At 44.4% G+C, this 27,035-nt stretch overlaps 1 long non-coding RNA gene across 5 annotated transcripts in view; it reads right to left on the reverse strand.

Moving 5' to 3' along the window:
• Positions 1-16,560: 16,560 nt before the first annotated feature.
• The window catches only part of LOC310902671, a 28,412-nt gene continuing 17,937 nt past the window's right edge, over positions 16,561-27,035 (reverse strand). For 2 of the 5 annotated variants that reach the window (XR_014586893.1, XR_014586895.1), the window contains 4 exons: positions 23,752-23,849; positions 22,442-22,504; positions 18,843-19,006; positions 16,561-18,717 (listed from right to left, as the gene is read on the reverse strand). This is a non-coding gene — a long non-coding RNA (uncharacterized lncRNA). Of the gene's footprint in view, positions 18,718-18,842; positions 19,023-22,441; positions 22,505-23,751; positions 23,850-27,035 lie in introns of all 5 variants that reach the window. The other 3 variants (XR_014586891.1, XR_014586892.1, XR_014586894.1) reach the window with 3 other exon arrangements.

The following is a 27,035-nucleotide window of genomic DNA, read 5'->3' on the forward strand; positions in this document are numbered from 1 at the left end:
TACATTGCAAACTCTACACGTTTTACATACGCTTAAGCCTAGAACAGAGGGACTTAGCTTTTAAACAGCTTAATTCATTGGTGCAATTTCTTTGATATACACCAGCTAAAAATGCTGGATCCAAAGATCAAAGTCAAAAAGAAGATGCTACAAAACAACAAAGTGAATGGAAAACAATGTAGGAGCAAATATAAACAAAACAAGCTTTATTTACAGAGAATAATAGGGCATGGGAAAATAAACAAATCACTTCTCCTTATGTGTATTCATTACTGAGGCTTCAGGCATGTGAAAATTTTACTACAACACTCACTGCTGCAATGCATAATTAAGAAAAGCACAAGGAAGGCTTCTTATTACAGCAAGAAATCTCAGCTGATTCTAACCAATTTTTTCATATAACTTTCTTCAACACTTCTCTGTTGAGGTGTAATAAGAATTACCATATTGTAGGTGAGCTTTTTTGTGCTGCCTTATAAAAGAAGTTAAGTTCTATGCAAAAACAAGTAAATAAATCACTAAGGAGGAACTGGATGAATTACACCAAATTATATACTTAGCAATCTGTTACCTAAAAGCAAATAAATAAATAAATAAATAAAATAAAGAAAGAAAGAAAAAAAGGAAATAAGTCAGCAAGTAGCCTCTCTAGTGGGGTAGCTTCACAGACAGGAAATGACTCTAAGTTCCCTTTAAATGAATCTTCTGTAAGCAGAATAGGTAAAGAAAAGCCTGTGTGACAAAAATAAGGGGAATTAGGTCAGCTTCTGGACTCATACGTCAGTGTAAATGCAGCACATCTCCAGCCCGTATAGTTCCAAAATCATTTAAAGTGATTGTTTTCAAGTCAATCTTCCATCGTCCACCTTTTTTTCCCACCAGAGGCCAGAAATAGCACCTCATAATTTATCCTCTATGTCAGGTTTTGTAGCAGCTACCCCCTTCTGAGCCACTGAACGCAGTTTACTGCATCTGCTTTCCATATACACACTAGGATCGTATTTTGTCTATTGCATTCACCTGTCAAATATTGTTTAAGAGAACATGCTTCAGATAATGCTAGGAAATGCTACATCCACAGGACTACCCTTGTGCTTATATTTCAGTGTGTTCATGAGCTGCTGGGAAAAGCTCTCAGAACTTCATCAACCTGCAACACGTGGCAATCAGCTAATGCTGCTAATTTGCGTTTATGAGTTGGGTGTCAGAAACTGATTGGCTGGTAAGTTTATAAGTTCAAAATAAACAGTTCCCTTGGAGCCAAACATTCCAAATTTCTGAAAAAAAAAAAAAAAAAGAAAGAAAGAAAGAAAAAAAAAGAAAAAGAAAAAGAAAAAAAAAAAAGAAAAATAATAATAAAAAAAAAAAAGGCGAAGCCTCCATGCTCTTTTTCCGAACACGCAGTATTGTGACCTCTCTGGGAAGTGTCTAGTGTGTCCCCAGAGCCTTCCCCAGACCTTCTCAGGTCAGGGTGCGAATCCGCTCCACGTTCTGCCTCTTCGGAGGTGAGACTCAGGCGTGACAAGCCCGTGTCCCTCCCCATCGTGACCTTGGTGCCCTGCTTTAACCAGGAACAAAACTAGGTTTCACGAGTCAAAAGAGAGTGGCTTTTGGACAGGTGCATGTTGTGGGCAACAGGGAGCAGGCCCAGGGCCCAGGGCTCTAGCCAAGGCCGTGCTCTAGCAACATGGCCGCTCTGTGCTATTTCCGCAGTAGCTGTCGACAGGATTAAAAGAACAACTCGGGTGACAGGAGTGTTCTCCTGAAGTTGAACCTCACTGAACCAGGTTATTTGTCTGTTTCCACACCCTCACGGTTCAGAAGCAACAGACTGACAATTCCCGTTATCGATGTGTGCAGTGAGACTCAAGTCAATGGTGACTGGCACCTGGTGGTTTGTACACTTTTATGTCAGTACCTGCCTCTTCATCTTTCAAAAAGCAGAAAGAGCAGCCAGTCCGAGCTGGAATTCAGCCGGCTTCATGATAAAAAGAGAATTCCCTTGAAGAGGTAAGTATTCAGCCTCTGCTTTGTTCAGCACCACCTCCTGAATAGCAGGAATTAGATTTGAAAGGTATGCTCTTTCAAGCAGCTCTTGAATAGGAAAAACTATAGAAGACTGCACGTTTTTACAAAGAAAGAATGTGCTCTTCTCCACTTACTGATCCCATGCTCAAAGAGCACAGAAATCACCTCCTGCAGGTGCCAGGGTAGGAGAACAAAACAAAACATAAAAAGAAAAACGGATATTCTGGTAACTATGGAGAGGCTACGAGAAAAAAAACTAGGTCACTGAAAACAGGCAAAGCACAGGCAATGTTTTCTATTTCCACTCCCCTCCTCTCTCTACTCCCCCCAAAGCATAAATAGTTCTATGCTGTGATTCACTGGAAAGCTTCTCCTTCCCTACTGAATATTGAAAGAGAATATAATTGCTTTTTCCACATACCAGTGATGATGAGAGAGACCAAGATACATTTTCTACATAAATGTAAAAGCATATTTACAAAAAGCAATATTTCATTCATTACAATTACTCCTGCAGGAGCTGGAGAGCTTCTAGCAGAAGTGACATCGTCTCAGAACAAGTACTGAAAGGAAGTCAGATAAATAGAAATCACCTCCTCTTTTGTACAACAAAGCCTACTTTGCAGCTTAACAAAATCTGCCTTTTATTTTCTCATAGTTGTTGCAGATTTGTTGAAATACCAGCCTACAGCTTGTATGTACATATACCTATATATAATAATATTAATATATTTCTATATGTAGACTACATATATAATAATAATAAAATTGTCAATTATTCCAGCTGTGACCATATCATTTCCTATTGAAATACTTCATCTTTTGTAATTCTTTGCATTTTGAGTGTTTGGATTTAAACAATATTGGACTAAATATTTGTTACACCTCTGCACACTTGTTACACCGCTGCAGTCAACGAACAGAAAGAGATTAGGCTTCAGGGATACTTTTTCAACAATGAACGTATGTAATTAGGGGTTGTGGCCAGTGAAGGGAGCAGTGGACTCTCTGTTACAAGCTTCTCCACTTAGCAAACCTGTCAGTGGGTGATGCGTGCTGGCTCACAACGCAGTGGCCCTTTCCAGCTCTGAAAACCTATAGAAGTGCTCTCTGCTGATAACATCCTCTCCGTATGCAGTCTTGCACACAGTATCAGCAGCAGACCTGCTAGACCTCCCAGGCATTCATTCCAGGAGAGCTTGCATCACGTTAAATCCCAGAGCTCTCATGCAACTGAAATAATGGTGTGCCCTTGGTCAACAGCCGCTTGCTCACTGTCAGTTCACTCCCTGCGAGAAAGGCACCACCCAGCAGCAGAACCCAGTGCCTATCACACAGGGGTACACGGCTGGGAGATCAAAGTGATAAAAGTCAACGTGTACACGGTTTTTTAAAACACCAAGCACTCACAGAGCCAGAGAGATGTCCCTTTGCCTAGGATACACCTAGCTGTACAGCAAATGCAACGCATCAATTGCCGATGTTATCAAAGGAAATGGCATTTCCAGCCACATGGGAAATATGTCAGCAAAACAAATGGATTCAAATAAACAGCAGCAGAAGGCACATAGAAATATTGATTCATGGCTTTTCATCCGCTGTCCTTTTCAAACGGTCCCCTTCCAGCACTCAAGCTGCTGTGATAAATGCCTCCTCCCCTTCCTGTATTCTTCACTATTGAGAATACACTTTGTGTGATTTTTTTTGAGCAGGGAGAAAATAATAGAGGAGAAAAAAAAAATAAAAAAAATAGAAAAAGAGAGAGACCTATACTCCTCAGTGATTCTGGTTTTGAGCCATTAGTTTGCCCTGCTGTATCAGTCACTGCTTTGCACATCTCCCTAATACAACAATGGTTGATTTGTATCAAGGAGCTTCTCAGTAAAGGCAAGGTGTTTAAGAAAAATACTGAATAAGCGTCATTAAGAGAAGAATAGCAGTAGGAATGCATCAAAGGAAACAAGATCAAAATCACTCTAAAATGAGCAACTGCAGCAACTGGAAAAGTCCTTCCCATTCAGGCAGGTCACTTATTCAAGCCCAGCCTAAATCAAAAGTGAAAATTAGTCTTCTGTAGCTGCGGAGAAGAGAGATGAGAGGTCTCTCTACTGGCTTTCTGCTTGACAGACAGCCCCACCATGAAAACAATTACTGTCAGTTCTAGCAAAGGACAACGCAAGGTTGTAGCTTCGGCTAATTCATTCAAAACATCTATGGAAAAAAAAAAAAGAAAAAAAAAAGTTGTAATGCTCATTTTTTGAATCAACCCCACTTCCACAAGCACATTTGTGGCACCTAACAACAGAAGCACAGGAAGGATGTACGAATAGCTTTTGTGAGCTGCTGGTCTGTGAATGGACAAACTGAGCAATAGCAGAGACCTAGGGCAGCCTCAGAAACGTGTGGAGGGGCAGCTGTGGGGCTACCAGCAGAAGTGCCCTCTCCCGCTCTCCCAGGGGAGCACAGCTTTCTTTGACATTTGCAAGCAGACAGTATTTTAGCAGAGTCACCGATGCCAGCTCTTCACAGAAACATTATCTGAGGCTTAAATTAGCTTAAGCGTTAGAGGAGTGCCATCAAAACCTTACGGCCACCCTTCGGCACACCCAGTGGCCTGGCTTCTTGAAGCAGAGCCCTGCTGCCCACTCGAGTCTTCTCAGGCAAGACAATTCGTCTTCAAAACGGAGGCAGCAAAGAGACATTGCTGGTCCAGTCCCTGCACCCAGCTCAACAACTCGACAATTGATACAGGAAGGGAAGGAACGCAGTGCTTATCCACACACACACTCTAGTTGCCCTTTTTTACAGCCATAAAAATGTCATTATGATGGCACGAATAACCGCCCTGATGAATTTCAGGAGTTTCAACCCATCCTTTAAAGGCAGAAGTCATTAGCAAGTATCTGTCTGGCCACTGACAGCTGAAACAGTGAGAAGACCAATCATTTAATAACAGTTAAGGTTAAATACATTCCTGCAGTTTATCATCATTCACTCTCCCTAAACGTGTGACATGAAGAAGTAGACGCTGAGAAGGACGCTGTGAATTACCCGGTGTGGCAGATACAGCCATCAGCAGCGAGCTTTAACATCAAATCAATTTAACACAGGAATGTGACAAACAACGCCAGGGGATCATCATAAGGCATTAAAGTTCCCATAATATCAGCCTCTCATGTATGCAATATATTGGAGGCAGCTCTTCGGTAGTCCATAATGGCCCACCTGCCACTGCAGTGATATATGCACTGTATATTAAGGAAATGAAACAGGTATTATGCGTGATACATCTTTTTATTTTATTTTTTATTTTTTTCCCTTGTTTGTGGCTTGGGGAAGTAAGATCGCAGCACCCTGTCTGTCGGGATTAATAGTATTTTTAGGGCTTTGTTGGTATGAGTGGGGGTGTAATTTGTGAATAAAGGGTTTGTTACATTGGGGAAAAACAGATATTCAAGCTCCCACCATGGGTCAGTGGAAGAGAGAAGCCCAATTTGTGTATGGTCATCTCTTAGCCATCCACAGGCTGATTTAGTAACAAGTTTTTAATTAGATATTTCAATTCTGGGCCAATGGACTGCTTTACAGTGGAAACTCTTCCTATAAATTACATGTGTGAGAGTGCTCTGAGACCTTGGGTAGCCACATTAGAGTTCAAGGTTCATCTCAGAGTCAGCAAAAGCAACTTTAGCTTCTCCAGGGGACTGTTCACAGCACTTCAGCTCCTTGTGTGGCCAACAGAGAGAAACAAGTCCCATGCCTGAAGAGCCCAGCGTTACTAAGCCTAAAGGAAACTGCCTGAGCAAGGTGCAGGTGCTGAAGGCGTATTCAGGCACGGCTTCCTGCAGGCTGAGGAGGAATTTGTCTGAGGACAGACAGACAGCTCGGTCCTGCTCCCAGCTTTGTACAGACTCATTCTAGGCAGCTCATAGCCTTCTCCTCCATTTCTCCTACAACTGGTTTAATATTTGCTGATGGAAACTAGCTGTGCTTTATTCAATTCCCCATCTGAAGCTCTAGAGGGCTTTCAGCAGAAGGGGAAAAAGAGCAGATCTAACTTAAACACCCTTTGTCATACAATGTTTTTAAGCCTGTCTCTCTTCCGTATGTTTCCTGACAGCTCAGCCCAGCCAGCCTGGAAGCCCTGGCCGAGCAAGTGTACTTCTAAGGCCAAACTGAATCAGCTTCCAAGAAAACGCCCCGGTGAGCCTAGCCCAGGCACACGGACAGGCCCCACAGCATCCTGCCACAGGCAGGGCGGCCCCATCTCATCTCACTACAAATACATGCAAGGTTTGGGCCTCCGGAAGGCTGCCTTGCCTCTGTGTGGTTACAGCTGATTCCACGTATTCACCAGCTTTTCAAGAAAAAAAATAAATAAATAGCAATACCCATGGCCTTCTGGTTTTGGTGCTTACTCCATTCTACCTGCAAGATAGGGAGCAAAGGTCCAGCAGAGCGGAAATCCCCACAGTGCAAGGACCTTGTGTCACTTCATGCGGAAGGATGATGAAGGAAAGGAGAGGACACGAATCCAGAAAGACGAGATGTGTTTAGAAAACTGCACTATTACCATGAAATAACTGGCTGTTCCTTTCCCAGTTCTCTATTCCAAGGCTAACTTTGGCACAGAAGGGGAGATTTAGGCCTGAAAAGGTTATGACTGGCTCCTTAACAGCCACCCACCAAAACACACGCTTTTTTCCCCGAGCCATGCCCCATACTTTATTCCAGGGACGAAGCTGGAAGAGTGAAGTTTTGCCACAGCTTCCCAGCTCGGAGCCTTGCACACCCCGTGCTGGTTACGGCAGCTGGTGGATGCTCTCCCTTACCCCTGCAGTACGACAACTGAGCTACCTCATACCAGCAAAGAATCAGGGAAATTAAACTGTAACTTGCAGCTCAACACGGCTTTTACATTGGAATGCCAGTGCACAATAACAAGGCAAAAATAACAGCTATGTCTGTCACCTCTGCAACAGCAGGCAGCTTCTCGGTCCAAGTTTCCTGTGTAGTCATTTATAGCAGCACAGAGCAGGTGGAAGCCGTTGCCATTCTGATCTGGCAGCGTTTTACACCCACTCTGAGTCAGTGTAAATCACTATAAAGAGGTACAGCGTAGGAGAGCCAAACGTGTAGCACAAACAGTCTCCTTAAGACGAGCATTTGGGATCGGCTAGTTTCCTTGCTTACTACTGCATACCTGAAAAATAAAATTAGTCTGAGCGGGCAAATGAATTTGGAAACGCTCTGGAGTGCTGACAGAACAGAGGTATCGGTTTCGGTATTAACAGGCACCCAGCTGCAGCACAGGGCTGGAGCAGGTGAAAATCCCAGCTCCAGGCTGCACATCACCTCCCAGGCAGCTCACCTTTCGGAGCTTGTCTCCCACTCTGGGGAGGGAGAGAGGCAAATTCACTCTTCTCGTTCCCACCGAATTTGCATCTGCCATTCGGAATCTATGTTTTCTTATTACAGAGCTGACAAAGTGACAGCGATAATTAATCTTACTGTGTACGGAGCTGATTGATATCAAGCAGAATTAAACTACTGTAATCAGGTTAGGCAGCTGCAGATGTATGAAGTGCTACACTTTATCAAATCCTGCAGGCACGCAATTTGATTCTGCGTAACAAGAAAGAAAAAAAACTATCGAGATAGTGGATAGCCAATAATACAACATAGAATTTCGTGAATGCTTTTTTTTTTTTTAGCTCTTAAAAAGTGCCACACTTGCCAGCTGTACACAGGGTGCCATGACATGCTAATACTGGCATATCAGAATTGTCCAAGTAGGCTTCACTGGATGTGCTCTGTGTTCAAATCAATACGGGCACGCACAGACTGGTCGTGAGACAGCAGGCCTTTGGAACTGAAGGCTCCTTAACTTGGGTAATGGGAGTAAATGTGCAGATCTATAGGGGTGTGAAGTGGTGCTGCTGAGGGGGACGCTGAAACAGAAGCCAGACTCAACGAGGACAATTTCTGTCAAAGGCTTTCAGTGATCGATGTCAGCTGCCATCACCGGAGGAGGAGGGAAAGCCACGACATGAATATTTCATTAAATTAGGCCAACCTGAAGTCTCTGCCAGAGCGTGTGACGCAACGTGTTTTCTCTGGGACGCAGGGTTTTTCTTTCACAATGGATTGCATCTTTGTCTTGCTTCACCGGTTTCTGTTTCTTCCTGAGCTGAACACTTTTGGCTCTCGTAACAAAAGGCAGGGCTTGTCAGTGCTGGAGACACCTGGCCTCCCCTGCCAGCTCCGCAGCAGTCCCGGCCCTCCTCAGCATGCTCCCCACCAAGCCCTCGTGGCAACGGTGGGCAACTGGCTGAGCTCTCAACAGCCAGCGGAGCTGCTGCATCCTACAGGATTAAATGCTCACAGGTTTTTATTTGATGCACCTTACGTAGCTGAGGCAGGCAGCCTAGGTACTGTCTGTACAAAATTTACTAACCCCTTGGCATTCATTCCCTTTTTACTCAAGATGCTTTACATTTAACCCAGATAATAAATCTCCTGTACTGGATCTTGTTCTTCTTTCCCTGTAGAGAACTAAGCTGCCCTGCACTCCTATAGGCACTACATGCTCTTAACACATCACTCCCCACATGGATGTTTGTTTGCAGAGGCTCACCCGTGGGGAACAGCTTATTTTCATTAGCATCCTGGCCTAGGGTTCAGCACAGATCCTGAACCTGAGGAGCATACCCCAGCCTGCCCACTTCATCTCCTGTTTCGAAGATTTTTTCCAGACTAGCCAGTCCTTTATGGCAGATGCCACCAGAACTGAAGGCCTCTGGTGCTGCTACTCCACCAACCATGCTGCCAAGCACATCGCCCTGCCCCAAACACGCAACCACAAAGCAGGATGTGCCCACCTGTCCTCCTGACCCTCTTCTCCCACAGCATGGAAGCAAACGTTTCTAATCTGTTGAGGCAATGAAAAATTTGTAAGTAGAAGTGGGTGAGAGAGGAAACTCCTGTCCTCCCTAAGGATAATTTCCTCCCTAAGCTCTCTAAACTATGCATGGCAGCATTTACTGCATGAGTTTCTGCCTGTGAGAGCAATACACTAGTGCTGGAAGAGGCCTTCTAGGTTGCTGGGACTCACACCTGCTCTCAGAAATCTCTCTTCCATGTAAAATTGCTCATAAATTGATCAAACTCTCTCCTTAAACTAATTAAGTCTGTGGCATCTGTTGCAAGGCTGTATCCTGTAATGCCTAAAAGCTCTCTGCCAGTTTCCAGCCGCTGTTCATTTTGCAGCTGGTTTACACTCATTTGCTCTGTTTACCTCCTATCAATTCCATTGAGTGACTCCTTGACCTCATATTATTTAGTGTTGCATTGTGCTCCTTCATGCTCCAACGCCAACAAAAGGAAGTGCAACCACAGTCAGAGAAGAAAGGAAGAATCATACAGCTTTAACCAGTTATGCGGGGATGGGGCAAACGTAGGTAACAGCCCACAGCTCTTGCTTGATGGAAGGTCATTTTTCATTCATGCTTCTCCCTTCTCTCCAATTAATAGCATCTCCCTCCCAAAGACTAGCAGACTGGACAGCACACAAAAGCAGGTAAAAGAGAGACAAAGCTCTTAAAATCAAGCAGTTTCATCCTAGTGAAACATTCCAGGTTTGACTTTCTTGGCTTTCAGAGCACTTGTTTTCAACACCTCCTCTTTCAATAACCAAGAATCAAACTTTCCAAAGTCTTTCATGGAAAAGCTCCTAAAATATATCACATAATGGCCTTTCGTATAAATAGAACCAAGGCAATGGAAAACATCTTCTGGGGCAACAAGCAAAGAGGTAGCTTAACAGAGAACGATTACAGACCTAGGCTTTCTGCGGCTAACATCAGAAAGTTTATTTAACTGACACAGGACTGGAAAATTGACCAGAAAATGTTATAAAATATTCCAGCTTATCTGAGAGCAAACAAAACAGCCTCATATACAGTTGTACCACCCTTTCTAAGCTAAAAAAAAATAAAAGCATACTGATGAATTCCACAAGTACAAAACCATGAGGAGGTACGGACTATGATCATGAGGCATTTAAGTATCTACAGATATCTAACTTGGTTTCAGATGAATTCTTGCGAACGGGCCAAACTCCTTTCCTTCCTATGTTTAAAAATGTTTGAGACTTTTTGAGGTTACACTGAAAACTCAATTTTTTTTTTTTTAAAGAACAAGTAACTAGTGGTCTCTTTATTGGATTATACTCTAGCCTCTTGTTGTGTTTGAAGCTACTGCTGGTTTGCACCAACACAAAGTGTTCAGGAGCAAAGTGAGCAGGGACAAGGCCGCCGTTACTGCTCGCTTCCCCTGAGGCCAAGGGGGAGCCCAGGCTCTGGGAGCCCAGCAGAACTGGGCACTGGTTCTGCACAGGTTGTCCCAGTTTCGCGATGAGCTGGCACTACTGATGAGCTGCTGGAGTGGGGGATCAGACCTTACTTATTCCCAAAAGTACAGGGAATAAAACACCGCAGGCCTGGTCAACTGACCTAGTTCACAGATTCCAGTGTTTACACTGGAAAACAAAGCGTTGCTGGTGGAGGTTTTTTGTTTGGTTGGTTATGTTTTTTGTGTGTTTTTTTTTTTCTTCCTGATAAAAAACATGCCAAGCCTTTCATTTTCACATTTTCAGAACAACATATTTTTTTCTATGTCAAAAAAATGTTTGGGCCAACACAATCTTTTTTTGGCTTTTTGTTCTATGTATCTGTGGGAAAATTAAAAAGTCGGGGAGCTGGGTGACACGGGGATCAACCCTCAAACATTTTCCTCACACATTCTTAGCTTGGTCAGCAAACCAAAAAATCAATTCTTCACCCATTTCTAATGCTCAGGGCCACTAAACGTGAAACACATTCTTTTCCATTAAATCATTCCTCATAAAAGGCATGAAACTCCATGGGCAAATAGCTTTAGTGTAGATCTGAAGACACACAAATTAAAATCAAACCGGTGTCCAGCAGCCCCTTTTCCCCACAAATGGTGGGTATTGAAGGGGAATGATTTTCTAGAAGTTAGTGCACATGTGGGTTAAATTGTTCCATGGGCGTTATGATGACTGCTTTATGTTCAGCATAAATAGCATTTTACTGTAGTGGCTACTATACAGAGAAAGGAATTGGACATATTTCAATGAAACATTTTGTTAATCACCACTATTTTCAGGTTAGTTTAATCAATAGAAAAATGAATGCTCCTGCTCCCAATGTGCAATTTTCTTTCATTCCTAGCTTCACAGAAGGGGCATTTACATTCATGTAGACCGGAGGACAGCAGTGTGAACAGGTCCCTGTGCCTGCCGCTCTGGAAAGCCAGCAGATGCTCAGGGATGGAGATATAGCGACAGACACAGCCCCATGGCTTTTGACCACCAGCTCTCAGAGACAGCTCTCCCTCCTTCTGCTCACAGTCTGGGGCAGCCCAAGTCTTTTTGTTGGACTTGGACAGGTCAATATTGCCAGCATGGGTAGGGAGCTGCTAGCCAGGCCCCAAAGCTGCACGCCCATCAACGAGCATTGCTGGTCCTGAGGCTACGGCACGGCTACTGCACAACAGGTCCACGGGACAGGGTCAGGGACATCATCCAAGCCCGCTCCCTCCGTTTGAGTGTCTCATGTATTCTTCCAACAGTAATTCTCATGCCTCCTGATATTAGGAGGTGCAGGGCAGGCATTACTCCTGGGAGTTCAAGTGGGGCAGGGAGCCTGGCTCTACTTCTTGCTTCAGTCCAGCCCGCAGAGCGCTCACCCTGCAACTCGCTCCCTCTGGGGCATCCCTGCAGCTGAGCAGTGACTTTTCCTTACCTGCAGGCATGCACACACGGTCAGAACAAAGCTGGAGTTGTAACTTCATCTTACGGCTTTGTCACAGCTGTCACTAGTTTGGGAAAAAGTCATGAAACTCCTCTTCCATTTTGAGCTAACCACTGAGCAGCGTGTTAATTTTCTGGGTCAGCATCCTAGGATTTTCCTTTTCCTAGCATGCTGTTCAGCACTCTCCACTCTTTGACATCATGTACAACTTCTATAGCAAGAGAGAGCTTAATCCTCTCTGAAGTAATTTCTTTCTTCTTTTACGACTGGAGCCCTGGACAGTCTGTTATGCTTCAGCCCCAGCGCTATATTTAACTCAGCCATCTTGTTCATTCTTCATCTCAACTACAGCTTGGCTAAAAGGAAAAAATTGCAGTCATGAATAAAAAATACCAGGAAGAAAGTCAAATTGTTCAACATGCTTTTGGGCAAATCGCAGCATCTGGAAAGGAACCGTTTTTCTGCAATGTTCTTCGTGCTGCTTAGGAAGGATTTCCATACAGCTTACTGCTCAGGGGTGAAGTGCAAAAGAGTTAAAAATATACGTCCTGAAGAACATAAGAAACGGGAGAGAATTTGAAACAGATTTCACTACACTGTACAATAGCTCAATGCTCTTCATGTTAATTCTGACAGTCTTTTCAGAAGTGCATGCTCATTTTCTTATATCCACAGGATGCAGCCACAACACGATGAAGAGAAGACCATGAATGAGGGCTGCCTTATTCTGACATCGATCATATGGCTGTCCTGTCTCATCTAGATCACGTGCATACAGCCTTCACCATCGCAAGGAATGACCCCAGTACACAATATTCACAGCCCTGAAATGTCTAATGAGCAAGAATGAGGTGTGTTAGGTCTTTGTCTCAGCACCAACCTTCAGCAACTTTATAGCTTATTTAATACTGTTTTGCTCATTTTCAGAGGCACGTTTTCCTGAGGCATGTAGTGCTTGCAATAGGGGAAAAGAAGACAACTTTTTCAGGTATCTGTGCCTAAAACAAAGGTCCTGCCTACAAACAAAGGTACATGAATGTAAATAGTCTGCTCCTCAGGAAGATAGTGGATCCAGATAATTTTTTAATGATCTGGGGACAAAAGTTGCCAATTCTGCCTCCCTTCAGCTGGCTTTCTAAAGATGACATTTTTATTTTCTGTTTAGCCTGAGTGCTCACAACTGAGAAGCTCCAGGTTTTAGCCTTTAAAATGTTGGTGTGATTGACAACCCACAGAGCAGACACCTGCACACACACATGCTTACAACACAAATGTTCGGAGAAGTCTACATTCGCAAAAATGTGCTGAAAAAGTTCATCAGCAGTGATAATTTGGTAACAATCTGCTCCGTTTCATACTTTTCTCTTGGTGACAGCACAAACTCATGCAAATCTGCGGCGTGTTCCCAGCCATAGAAGGGGCTCGCGTACACATTGGCAGCAAATGAGGAATTTGGCTTTCAGACCTAGAAACAAGTGAACTTCAAACCCACCCACAAAGGCATGGCACATGCATTAACAGAGTTTCTAATCCCCGTGTACCAAGCAAGAACTGCTTTTCCCTGACTCCAGACCCTTCTTAACTGTTCCCCAAACCTGGAATCGATGCCAAAGTCACTGATTAGACAAAAGCACTAACGCATTTGTTTACTGGCTGGTTAAAGGAAGAGCAAACTCCTTTCACATTTTACACTTCAGATCGGTCTGCCAAACGAACCAGGAAAAAGATGAGCCAGGAGAAATTGAAGCCTTTAGCCTGTGACATCCTGCTCTCAGCAGGGATTTCTGTCGCAGACAGATGCTCCGTATCCCCAAGCCTTCTTTATGGCCATGCTTCCAACCACCGCAGAGCGGCTGTTCTCCCCTGCACCCACAGCTGCAGAGGGACCTGGCAGGAGAGGATGCTGCCAGCCACCACCCTGTGGCCAGGGAAGTCTTGCCTGTTTCCAGACCCTGTGATAAATAAGGGAGGTGTGGGAAGGCCAGTTGCTTCGCACCAGCCGGCCGGGAGGTTGGAGGAAGGCCAACCTCCTCATTGTTCCATGAGGCTGCTCACAAAGACTCTTTTTTTCATTGTTTTGCATCCTTTTTGTTCCACCAGACCCACTCTAAATAGGCATTTCCTTCGCTATTAATGAAATCTGCTTCAATTTCAAAAGTTCTGTTTGCAGGCTGTAATCTCAGCCCCAGTCCAATTTAAATATCTGTTGTTTTGGTGGTGGACTTCTGGACTACATCCCTCCAGCTCAATGCCAGAAACATAACGGAGAAAATTTCCCCCACCGTTAGAAGCCATCTGGTTACGCTGCTCTGAAAAGTGAGACAGATAAGGAGCTGTATGATACCCGTGTAAGGCAATTTGCTGGCCTGTTTATCATACCTGACTCTGGGGTGCACAGCTTTATTTTGATTTGATAAAAAGCAAAGCGGTACAGCTGCAGCACGCTGCTGCTTCACTAAGCCGACAGATGGGCATCACTGCAAGGAAGCCACATGGCATTTTTTTGTTAAACTCAGCTCATTAGGTTTTATCTGCAATATGTTGCTGTATTGGCAGAAAACCTTTCGGCAAGCAGAAACATTAGCCAAAGTTTGTCAACAGATATCGGAAAGATGCGATCGTGTCAGGATGTGTGCCGAGGCAGGGCTGTGGTCTGGTTGCTTTTAAGTGCTCAGCAGTCTGCACTTCAAACTTCCTTCGGTTCGCCCCATAATTTGTGCCGTAATGGTAGTCCTGACTAGCATATTAATAGAGCTGCTATTCACAGCTTGCAATTGTCGGTGCGTTTCAAGACAATTCACAAATTGTGTTGTCTGAATAGGTGCAGAAAGTTTGCCAGCAAAACCTGCAGAGTGGGAAGTTTTCCTTGCAGATAACAAAAACCTAGATACCCAACTGTCTTTAGAAGTGAAAAGTACGTTTCAAAGTTGAGAACTATGTCTGCTTTTACAGGCTGTATTACTCGGCGATGTTTTGAGTTGTAAGCAATCCTTTCCTGTCTTAGGTCACTGGTTTAATTCCAAGAGGGCAGCTTAACTTTCTGCGAGAGGAAAGCGAAGTTAAGTTCCGTGCGTTAATAGGAGCTTCAGCTACAGATGGGTAAATTTAATATTTGGAAAGCAAACCAAAGTATTTTCAATCCACAGAAGAAATACCAGACACTGTGGAAGGCCTCTCCTCGAGGCAGGGAACTGCAGGGGCTGCTCAGGGTGATGGCAAGCATCTCCATTCTGCTGGCGTGGGAGACGCAGCCCAGGTCTGACTCAGGGGCCGGGAGCAATCCCTGCCCTCTGGGACAAACCAACGTGCACCAACTCACCGAAGGCCATTCCGTCAGCCAGGAAGCCACCACGTCAGCATTCTAGCCCAGATCCCAAGTGTGTTTTTGAAGCAACTGCCCTACCCATCCTCGCTCTCCAAGCTTGGGGTGGCATCCACTGGATTGCTCTTGGATGAAACAAGACCACCAGATCAGCTGCAGTAATACCCCCCAAAATCACACAGTATGGATGTCAGGGCCTCAGCACATTTCAGCCTCCACACCTGCAGCACTGAATTACTTGCTAATGCAAATGCATTGAAGAATCTCTCTTATTTTAACTCACCGGTGGTTTCATTTACTTCAAACTCAAACCAAATCAAATCAAACTCAACTAAAATCTAATAACTCCAGCTTAAACCAAAGTGGGAATATCCACACACTTTTCTTGTTACTCTGCATGTGCCATTCAAATACGATGCCTTGAATTAACCCAACCAACTCTGCATCTAACTGTAACGTAGTATCTGTAAAAGAAAATATTTTTCAGCAAGGCAGAGGGTTGAGCTATGTTTTCCATTAGTGGAAAATGTGATCACATTCAGAGATACTTGGTATTTTTATACTGCCTCTTATTTTTAGCTGTTGCTGTATTACAGCAGCGCCCATTATCTTGCTATAATTAAAGGTCACTGTTCCTGTTACTATCTATAGCTATAAAACTTCGTGGTAGGCTGTCACATCTTGACCCTAAATTAATAGATGTATCTTAGATCACATATTTCCCCTTGCTTCAGTTGCCTAGCCAGCACGCATGTAACACCCTCCAGCTCTCAGCCATTTTAGGAGCGTGTCTGAAAGGTGCTGCCAAGGGGTGAGATCGCCCTGCCTGCGGGGGATGCAGCCCTACCATCACTGGTGGCAGACACCGGGGTTTCACCAGCAAGGAGCAGACAAGATCCCACTGCAGGGAACGTGCCACTGCTTTGCTTGAGCCTTGAGCTGTTGGTCTCTCTCTCTCTGCATGCCCACAGCCTGGCAGCAGCAATGGTTGCCTTTATTTCCACTTGAGAGCACGGAGCACACCGTCCGTCCCCAGGGGACACCACTGAGGGTGGCAGCGGGAGCTGCCGCCTGTGGCAGTCCCAACCCCACAGCAGCGGTACCTGAGCAAAATAAGTTCAGGGAATCACTGGCTTACACCAAAATCCCTTTGGGGTGGATTTGCCTTTTTGCTTAATTTCTGCAGAGCATCCAGCAAAGTCAAATGCTAACCCGTAAGTAAAGTTCACTGGCATTTTTGTAATTCAAATAAAGAATACCTTGGACATATTGCCAGCTTGCTCTATCCTTACTTCTGCTGCTGTGCAGCCAGAGATTATTTTACAAAGGGTAAAATGGAGTCCGTGAAAGCAAAAGGTAGTTTCATGTGTAGAAATGAATAGATATAATGTTTGCTATATGCTTTTCGGCCTTTTTGTGGTCATAATGATCTGAACCTCATCACTGGCACTGCACTGAGACTACAAGAGAAACATTTTTCTCTCTGAAATAGTCCTCTTTCCCAGCAGTCCATAAATTCTGCCAGTTTCAACACCAGAAGCTGTCCTCCATCTCAAACACTGGACGTTTTTCTGTACTTTTAAACTTCAATCTTGCTGTTAAAAAAAAAAAAAAAATCTAGTCACACATGAAAGAGCTAAGCTCCATGGTAATTGAACAGCAGAGATTCTGTACTCCAAATTCTGCCTGAGAGCCTGTGTGGATATTGCCTTTCAAGGGCAGAAAGGGGAATGGCTTCTCCTGATAGCCATTGTATACAGAGATACAACAGGAAAAAAGCAAAGGTCTATCAGCGTGGTGGGAGGCAATGGGAAGAAGAGATGGCAGGCTCAGATTTGGAGCAACACCCCCAGGTTTTACCTGAGATGGGGTCTGTGTAAAGCATTAAGTCTCAGCTCTGCTGAAAGTAAGAAAAATCTTCTGGAATCGAAGTGGTAACTGATATTCATGAAAATGTATGAGATTAATGTACTCACTCGGCACTGCCCTTCAACCTTATAATGAAAGCAGTCAGGTCTGAGAAGAGACGGCAGAGAACGAAAAGGAGCAGGCAAATAGAGAATGGGGCAGACAGACACAATTCCATTACGTACATTTTACAGATTTGCTGGCCAAATGCTGGTCTCATTTGCACCAGGTAACACTGGGGTTACAGATGATTGACCCTGGTGACCTGAGCCACTAACTAACCCCAGATCTCTGCTACTGCTAAGCGTGCACCTGAGCCTGTGAGAAGCCACTCCACAGGAGGTTTTCCTGATCCTAGGAGAACTGCCCTGGTGGTTCGCTGCTTGGCTTTAGGGAAGGGGCACAGGACAAAAAGGACCGAGCCCCCTGCCAGATTTCCTGCAGCCATGCTCAGTGCTGCACTACGAGCATCAGGCAGAAGGGTCTCCAGGGCTTGGGTGTTTTGCTACAAATTTAGGGCAAAGCACATTGTGCCACAGGAGATAAAGGGCCCCCAGACCAAGAGTTTTGTTACAGTTTTGTTCCCGTTACTTCCTCCCTCAGTCCTACCACCTAGCAGCCCTAGGTGCTAAATCCTCATCACGCTGCACCTTGCGGAGAACATCTTTCAGACCCTGAAAGTCTGCCTTTGGGACTGCCTTCTGCTACACATCCAAAGGCCAAGGCCTTCAGCAAGCAGTTGGGATGGGTTCACACAGCTGGAGCTCCCTCTTTCTTGCCAGGAGTGTCTCCTTCACACTAATCTTTCTCCTCACCATCTCTTTTTCTGAAATACTTCATCAGTTAACCATAAGATCCCATCTGCGGCATTTCACTTCAAGGACCAGCAGGTTTTGTGTGTTGGTGCTGTCACTGCTGCAGAAAACAGGATCAGGAACAAGCATTTCTCAAGCAACTTCCCTGTTGAACCTCAGGAGACTCCCCTGTCTCTCCCTATTTACTTCTAGATAGCAGAGCTGCATGTACCAGACATATTCTCTTCAGAGCCTCTTGAAAGCAATCATCGTCCCCTGTGATGAAATTTCTCAGGAGATGAAGGAGTCCAATACTCTGACATGCTGCCGTTTCCTTTTTTGTTTGTGCTCTTCCCTTCATCCTGCAGAGGGTAATCATGATTGCCTTGTCCTTCATCCTGCAGAAAAGACAGGTGTGTCCTATATGCTATGCTCTCAGCCACTCTTTGGACACCCTTGCCTTATTCCTGAATACTCTTAATCTTCAGCACATTTTTACATCTTTACATTTTGCTGATTATCTCGACAAGATTTTCATCTCCCTGTGCTTTCAAAGTAGAGCAGAAGGAGGGGCACTGAGAGAGAGCAGGTCATTCCGTCTTCTGCCAGTCGTTGTCTTAAAGGAGATATTTTGTGCTGTATTGATCATGTCTCTCCTGCCTTTTCATTAACATCTTCACAGAAGAACTAGACCTTTATATGGTACTAAGTCACATGTAATTTTGGAGCCAAAAAAAAACCTTCCTGTTGACCTCTTTGTCTACGATTAGCCATAGCAACAGAATTTGCAGTATCACTCATATAACCTTCCAGACATGATGCTGTTCCTCTGGTGTACCAGAACAAAAAAAAAAAACACAAAGTGCAGCTAAAAGAACTGCAGGAAGGACTTTGAACAAAGTTGAGCTCCCTGAAACCCTCCTGTGGAACAACCTAGCGATGATGCACACCTACCTTGTTTATAATCACTGTGTCTGGCTCAATCCACGCTGTAGAGTCTCTTCTAAAATTGTGGTGTAGTTCAGTTGTTGTGCAGCACATATCCCCTTCTCCACTGCTCAGCTTTGCCAGTATGCCAACAGCAAATATGCGTACAGGACATTCAACATAAGACTAGACTACAGTGAAAAAAATCTTGAAACATTGGAAAAAAATATATATATATCTCTACCAAAGTACTAACTGACATGGAACCTCCTCAGAGTAATATTTCAATACTTCGAGTTTCTTCACAAGTCACGTACCTTGTCATATTACATCCCCGTCACACACTACAAACTGCTCTCCAGGGCAAGGAGGCAGATGTTTGTGGTGTAGGAGGGAACAGGTAGTCCATCTGGGAAACAAAATTCCCACAAGACATCCTTTTGATATTTCTAAATAAAACATGATATTCTCAGTTATCTGACTTAAAGAGGTAGGGGGAGGAAGGAAAGGACAAAGCAGGGACTTTTCTCAGAAACTTCAATTAATTAAAAGTCCGGTTTGCTGTTGACAAGCTGTTTCAGAGGAAGTTTTCAGTCCAACCTACCACGTTTCTTAATGCTGGAGCACACGTGGGCCCACAGGCTGCTCAGAGGAGTGAGGCCCAGGCATGTTTGGGGATGAGATGCTGCCGAGAAAGGGGAACGGCTCCGCAAACTGTGGTGTCTGCTGAAATCAGCTTAAGGGGAATTTTTTTTTCCTCACTAAGTCCCACTTTAAAAATCAAATCCCACTTCCTTTCTTAAGGACCACGAAAGGATATGCCAGCCCCAAAATGTGCCAGTACTCAGTTGTGGTGCACATTTGACTAAAATCAGATAGACTATGATGGGGTCCTGCTCACCCTTCCTGTGTAGTAAACCACACGTGTGTTACTGTGCTTTGCCCTCCAACACAAGGAATATGTGGGTGGATTGAACACAGTCTCCCTGAAAGGTGTAGCGATAGCTGCCAAGATGCTGAAGGTTTTCAGCTCCTATTTACCCTGGTGGGAAGGGAGGAAATGCAGAATCTCATCTGAGACCCTTGCTTTGCCATTGTTTCTCGTTTAAAAGGGCTGTTTTTAGCATTATGAAAGAAGTAGGTCAAAGATAACCCTTGCCAGTTCCCTCCTACCCTCTTTGCAACTGATGTGGATTAGCCCAAAAAAAAAAAAAAAAGCAACATTTTCTCACATAAGGATGATGCAAATTGCCTTCTCATGTTTAATTCCATCACATGCGAAAGGCTGGCTGAGCTGCCCACATCTCCACTGGATTTTATTCTGTGCGGTTTTGCTGGGTCACTAGGGCTTCCCCTCACCCCTTCCCTACCAGCGCAGAGAGGACGTTGTTAGATCTCCTCTTTGTATTTAGGAAACCAGATCTGCCCCCCTACTGGGGCTGAAAACCCCAGGGGAAAGAACAATACTTTCTGACCTCCAAAGTATTTTCTGAACGAAGCAGATCCTTTATTTTTCACCAGGGGCCACAGAACAAAGCTGGTAGTGATCAGTCTCCATGAACCAAAGGGTATTGGGAACCAAAGCAACTCGGCATTCAAAGTGCCGTTCCCCCAGAGATGAGTTCCCTCCATTTTACTTTCCTGGTTTTGTTTCCCTCTTCTGTGGCTGCATTGTCCTCCCTCCATACTCAGCCCAGCACCGAACAGGGAGAGCATCAAGGTCCAGGCTGATAAACAGCAGCTGCCTGCCCCTGCCGTACTCAGCTGCTCTTTTTGTGCTTTAATTGACTCAGGTCAACGAGGACTTTATAGGCCATTTTTTCCTTATCTCAGGAGTAACAGCGCACACATGGAACGAAGACATTTATATCTAGCCCCAGGAGCAGCGTGCTAGCTATATTTATCTTTCCAGGCATTTGTGCCAGACTCATCACCATGGTACCTGCAGAGGAAGGACTTTTAACAGGGGCCTTTTGGTAGGGAAGCCATTTGGTGGCCATCATCCAGCTACAGGGAGCTGGGAAATGCAGGGGACCACCAATGTTGCTCTTAACATTATTTGGGAATGAGGGGAAATGTCTTGTGAATCATTTCTTACTTGTTGCATCGTAGTGCACTGGGGTATGCTTTAGTGCCTTAACTCTGCTTGCAGGCTGAAGGTTTGTAGATTTTTATTAATTATCCCTACAAATCACGACAACGGTAAAGACAAAGAGGTGAAGTAGCAGTGCTGTTATCCCTTCCAGCCCAGAGGATGTCGTCTGTCCTGCCTGATAGATTTCCCTGATCTCAACAAGGGTCCTGGGCTGTCCCCATGCCAGTCACCTCTCCAAGAGGAGAGAACCCATGCAGCCATCTCACATCCACCCGTTCTGGGTTGCAGGCCAGGCCCAGAAGACGACAGAGAGCCCAGGTGCCAGGCAGCTCTAACAAGGGAAAGCAGTGGGTTGGATATTGGGCCCCACTTCGTCATTTGTACGAGGGCCCGGAACAAAAGCACTGCAGCACTGCTGCAGACACAGATAGTGGAGAGAGAAAGGCAGAGACATTGGTCACGGGAAAAACAAAACAAAACAAAGCACAGGGAAAATGTGCTTGCTGGGATTTTCAGACCGATAGAAGCTGGGCTAATTTAGCAAAGATTCACAGATTAATCATGTTAACACAAATCTTAGGTTAAAAAAAAATAACAATCCCTCCTGCAATCCTGAATTACTCTAGCCTTTTCCCAGGCTAAAACTGTGTTTTTGAACTGGACAAGATCTTCAGCTGGACTAAATATTCTGGGATAGCTCAAACTTCTGCTAGGCTAAATGCCCAGGTTGGACTAGCCTTCTAAGGCTGGAGCGGGGCTGTGTGTAAGCCAAGCCCACAGGCTAGACAGTCTTCTAGTCTGCAGGAAACCTTGAAAACTGTACAGACCTTCCTCTGCGCCAGAAGTCTAGGTTGACTTCAGTCCCAGCTAATGAAGTTTGCAAAAGCCAGAGCAAACCACTTCTCAGGCTGGACTCTCCTTCAAAGCTGCAACCAGCTCTGTAGCCCAGTAATCACATCTCCCATTAAGCTCCAGCCTGCATAACCGTGCTGTGTGAAGTATCACTACACTCCTCCAGCTCGTCACAGTTAGGAAATAGAAATAATTAAGTTTATTCTTAACAAATTTGCAATAAATAAAAAGGATCAAAATAGGGTTATTTCCAAAATTATCATTTTTAAATAACATTTTTTTCAAAACACTGACACTTCAGGTTAGGAAAAAAAAAAGAAGTGGCTAGGAAAGGTTTTGGAAAAGTGTCTCAATAAGACTAAGATTTATAATTAATAAAAAAAGCTATTTTGTGACTGGAAAGACAAAATTTGTATACCAACAACAGCTGAAGTGGTTTATCTCAAGACAGCACCATGGAGCTACCAGCTCTGCTTCCTCCACGATTCAGTGCAGGGGAATATCCCCAGCTGAGGAGGAGGAGGATGCTCACTTCAGCTCTGGGAGCAGCCTTGCTGTATGACAGAGGTGCTCTACCCAGGCCTTCAGAGGGCAGGCAGGGGGCTGGCTAGATCATTAGGAGAGATCTATAGCAGAACTGCTCTGCCAATACGAGGTTTTAATTTCAGGGAGACCCTACCTTTCGCAGATCTGTGCATGGGGAGGACGTTTGTTCATGCTGACAGCCCCACCTAGGCTGGCCCTGAGGAGAGGAGGAGGTGGTGCTGCTCAGAGCAGAAGACAGCTATTGCAGCAGAACTACCACAGTATATGTCCTAGCAATATTTAGTCCAAAGGTTTGATCATTTTGAAATTAAATATAGCCCAAAATGACTAATTATTGCTACTTGTCATGATTTGTTTGCATGCTTTATGTCATGGCACAGATTAATATGTGTGTTTTGTTTTGTTTTCCTCTTGTGCTACAAGGTTTACAACTAATAACAATAAATCTGCTCTTTATGTCCCTAGTCATCCCTAATGCTCTAAAGGCCTTGCAGCAAAGCAAAACAGATGAAACCCTAATTACAACGATGATGACCAAGAGCTGCAGCTGCATTTTTTCCAAAGTGCTGGTTTGGTTTCAGCTTTAACTGTGTCCTAACTAGACATGTTTATAGATCACAGAAGGCAGGTTTGTAAGCATAGTCAGCCAGGTCATCGTGCAAATCAGCTCAGTCCCATTTCAACCTGCTGGGCTCCAGCCCCATAGAAGGACTTGATGTCAGTGGAGTTACATCACTTTACAGCAGCAGAGCCCATTACTTTTAAGAGCTTGCAGCGCCAGAGTGGATCTTAAATATTGAAGGTTTTATCCTGAAATGGGCTAAAAAGGTTCCCATGTCCTCAGAGCAGCAGGCATTTGGAGCATCTCTGGAGAAACACAGTCCTCTGCATAGTCATTTTCAGTTATCATCTGAGCGAGGCTATGAACATACTGTCACGGTGGGCAAAACTCATCCCTGTGAAGACAGCCTGCACAGAGCATACCTTGGTTCGAAGCTCACTTTGGTCTTTGAAGTGAATACAAATGAATTTATACAAGGGAAATACACCATCCTCTTTAAATTATCCTTCTCACAGCCCGGGAGCGAATGCACAGAGGGGTAACATGAACGTGCATTCAAAATCTTTGCAGATAATATAGGGTCAGTGCAATACTCCTGCTAAAAATTTGGCTGAAATTAGAGAAAGCAGCTCTAACATTTCTAAAAGGAAAAGTATAACCGATTCCCTTCTGTGCTAAGGCTCAATAAGTCCAGCATGAAGTATCTATAAAACCAGCAGTATCTCAAGAAACATAATAACCAATCGTATCTGCATAACTGATTCTGGTTATTTATACATAGCTAGTAAAATTTAGGAACTTGAAAGCGTATGAACCTGGAAGAAAAAGGCATTAAGACTTAAATAAACGTGAGGTGCTATGAGAAAGGTAATGCGGACTACCTGTGGTGCTGTAGCTGTTGCAGAGTAGCTCAGGCAATCACTTTGCCCACAAAAACACACCACCAGTGATTCATCTTGAAGAACGGGAATGTTTTTTCCTGGAAAGAAAAAGGAACAGTTAAAAGTGTGTGGCCTAGCTGAAGGTCAGGCTGCATCTCCTGTATCATCTTCATACAATGAGCTTCTCAAGGGCTCTTCTGACACCCTGTCACAGGCAGAGGGGGCATATTTACCTTTCTGCTGCATCGGTATCAGTGGCTTTACCCTCATGTAATGAGAAGATATCAGCCTATTTTGTTTTTCATCTTTTTCCTCAGATGTCAGCTCTTATTTTTTTCCTAATCTACCTAAGAGTAAATATTGCCAGGAGCAAGACTCGCCTTAGAACAGCTCCTGAATCATCTATCTCCTGTTTTCTGAGAGCATTTGAATTAGACCGAGAAAGCCACCCTGTAGTCATATAAGCTATATATCGAGCATACTCATTTGATTACAATCTCTTTGGTTTTCTGGACTAACATTTAAATCGAAAAAGACATTTAAAATGAACTAATATTAGATATAGGCCTTGCAGGCAAAACACTTGTGCAGAAAACTTAGCATACTGCAGTATGACAGAGGGGGAAAAAATCCTGTGTTTTATGCAAATTGTAAGAAAGAAAGAAGAAAAAAATAGAAACATTACTGAATCCACCACTTGGCTGTTGCTTTATAGACAAGTTCATAGACAGAAAGCAGTAGTAACTTATATTCTCCACATTGAAATTCAGAATACACTTGTAATATAGTGGATTATGGCTTTCTGAAATATTAGTTTTCTTTATTTGCTTTTGCAGGTAGTTAAATTTAAGCACGAGTTACATTCGCTCTCATCCCCAAATGTAAAAGGTAATCAATTGCTTTAGCACTTTCAATTTCTTTCCCTGCCCTCTTCCCTTCAGGAGATTTAAATTGCTTGCCTGGATCCCTCCGTGAGCCTTACTCTCACAAACAGAGGAGAGCCAATTCATAAGGCTGTTTGCTCCTGTAAGTGCCCTCTACCATGTCCTGTTTGTCTCCAGCTGCTTCCAGGCACCTTCAGGCTCACAAGACCTCAGTGGTGGCTCAGCAGGACCACGTACCTGCCCCTGGCCTCCTTCTCTGCACGCCTCTACAGAGGAACAAACCTGCATTAAGATCCACAGCCTGTATATCTAAAGAGGCTTTCCATCACATCACGGCCAGAAAGTTGCCTCCACGGCTAAGACTGCTGAGACCATAATGTGTTTGGTTTTTTTTTTGAAGGAGGTCTTCTGGGGGCTGTGTCGGGCTGTGTTCTGCTCCTGTACAGCTGCAGCACAGGGGGGGGATCCAAGCTATGGCCTCAGCCTTACCGAAAGGACCTACTTGTATAAAGACCAGAGCAAGCATGACGCTTCTGTTGGTGCAGTTTCAATCTTTTTGGCATTTAGCAGGCCAAATCTATGTTAAAAAAATAAATTAAATTAAAATTAAAAAATAATGATAATATTAAAAAAAATAAGAAGCTTATTTAAAACTTCTTTTTGACTCTATCTCGGAAAAAAAAATGTAGCCACCTTGAGGGGGCAATGCAGGCACCCTCACCTACATGTTTCTATTTCTCCAGGACTAGCAGTCATTCTGTAAGCAGGGGCTGACGGCCACTCACTGCACACATTCCTTGCAGCCTCGTCAGCCGCCCCACGTGCAGTGCTCAGTGCAGGCGTGCTCACTGTCGGGCAGCAGGAGGAAAAATGCTGCCACCAGGCCAGCGCCTGCCACGGCGGATTTGCAGAATGGAAACCTGCAAAGCCTTAAAGGGTAAGGGCTGGCAGCGTGGCTAATTCTGCAAATAACTTGCACGCCTCCAAAGGGAGGCACATCTCTTCGGAGAGATATGGAGATAAGACAGACAACCACGCAGCTGAAGCTGACGTGCACAAGCAGCAGGGGTGCACGGCTGGGAAGCGCCGGCCAGCAGAAAGCACGTCCTCCCTGAGCCCCTCACTGCACCCTTCCTGCGCTGCTTGCTAAGGACTTGGCACTTCCTGGCTCCCTCACTTAAAAAGCTCCCTAAAAGGTGAAGGAAGCTGTGAGAGAAGTGAAACACTCTGCAAAAAATGCAGCCACTTGAATTCGTTACGCGCACAGCAAGCCTGTAATCCCATCCCCATCCTCACCTAATGTCTAGTGACAGCCCATCAAGTGCTTCCTCTTTATTAAATTCAACTGTGAACAATATTAGCAAAGAAATATGGGTTTTAATTAATGCTCGCCTTGACCATAAATGAAAGAGATCTTTAATTTTTTTTTTTTACTGTATTTTACTAATCAGAGACATTCAATATCTTGGATGCTAGTAAATTAATTCTGGACTAATGAAGTTAAAGGAGGTCATTTGTTAGAGAAAACTGATTACATATCGGGATCTCCTGGGGACCTAAATGAGAAAATCACTATAATGAAAAAATATTTTAAATGATGCAGGTCAACCGAGTAGATCATTAAGGATACAGGGGGGTTGGAAATACTAATGACAGTAAGACAGGGAAATGCCAAAAGGGAAGTGGGCTAACATAAGTAAAAGAGAGGCACTTACAGTGCTAGGTTGGTTTGGGTTTTTTGTTAACACCATCCTCCCCACCCCCCACCCCCCGCACACACACTTCAATAATTGAAAGGCATGAATTTCAGAGCTTGCCTCAAATTAGTCACCTGTGCCCAGCTATTTCAATGACAGCATAACAGCAGTGCGCTAATGTGTGTTACGTGAGTTAAGTTATTGGCGGAGAGCACAAACTCCCTCCATAGTATAAAGCGCAGTGGCACTGAAGAACCCAAGCCAAAGTATGGGCTGCGTTGTGTGAGACATAGGAAAAATATGAAAGGGGAAGGGAGGGATCCCTGCATCTCAGAGGTTTAATTTCGACAAGCAAACAGCAGCCATGGGAGAGGCTTACAAGGTACATTGCAGCATCAGGTACAGCAAGTTTTTAAGCCTGTGCTTAAAACACAGCTAGCCAGAGCGATGGGAGTAGTGCAGCCTGGGTGAGTGAGAAATGTCCTCAGGGGCTGGAGCACACCAAGGCCTCATTCAGCAGTAAAATGATGCCCAAAGCTTTGCTCTCAATGCCCTCCCCAAAGACACCCAACGCCGTGTTGGCTTTTGTGGCTGCCACTGCACGTGAAGCTCATGGTTTCCAAGAGCCCTTTCCTAACTTCCAACTGCCAGTGAGCAGGATTTAGATCGTTCTTTCTCCTGACACATCAAGTACTCTTCTGAG

The sequence above is a fragment of the Anser anser genome (genome assembly GCF_964211835.1).
Source record: "Anser anser genome assembly, chromosome: 7".
Taxonomy (NCBI): domain Eukaryota; kingdom Metazoa; phylum Chordata; class Aves; order Anseriformes; family Anatidae; genus Anser; species Anser anser.